Source organism: Alligator sinensis, unplaced genomic scaffold (assembly GCF_000455745.1).
Source record: "Alligator sinensis unplaced genomic scaffold, ASM45574v1 scaffold332_1, whole genome shotgun sequence".
Taxonomy (NCBI): Eukaryota; Metazoa; Chordata; order Crocodylia; family Alligatoridae; genus Alligator; species Alligator sinensis.
In genome coordinates, this window is record NW_005841993.1 from 469777 (window position 1) to 470211 (window position 435).

Sequence of the window (435 nt, forward strand, 5' to 3'; positions counted from 1 at the left end):
AATGTAAATAATTGACTCCGATCAAAGACAAGCAAACAAACACACACACTAAAAAATAAAAATAAAAAGTGCTGCATGGCTCGCATGGATACAACGCACCCCAGGGACGCTGCAAGCCCCAACTGGAAACAGCGTCTAGTTCACACCATCATCCCTCTTACCTGATTAGTCCCATCGTCTCAAACTTTCTATATACGAGATACAGTCTATGATGATGATCAAAAAGTGCCATTTCGCCATTTTTTGTGTGATCGATAGGCAGTAGAGATCGTACTTTTACTGTCGAGAAAAAGAAAAAAAAAACAATGTAAAGATTTTATTTAAGACATGTTTGCATGGATATTCTCATCGATTCATTTGGGTTTTCCTTTGATTTTTTTTTTTTTTTTTTTTTTTTGGGGGGGGGGGGGGGTTTTTGGGGGGGGGGGGGGGTTT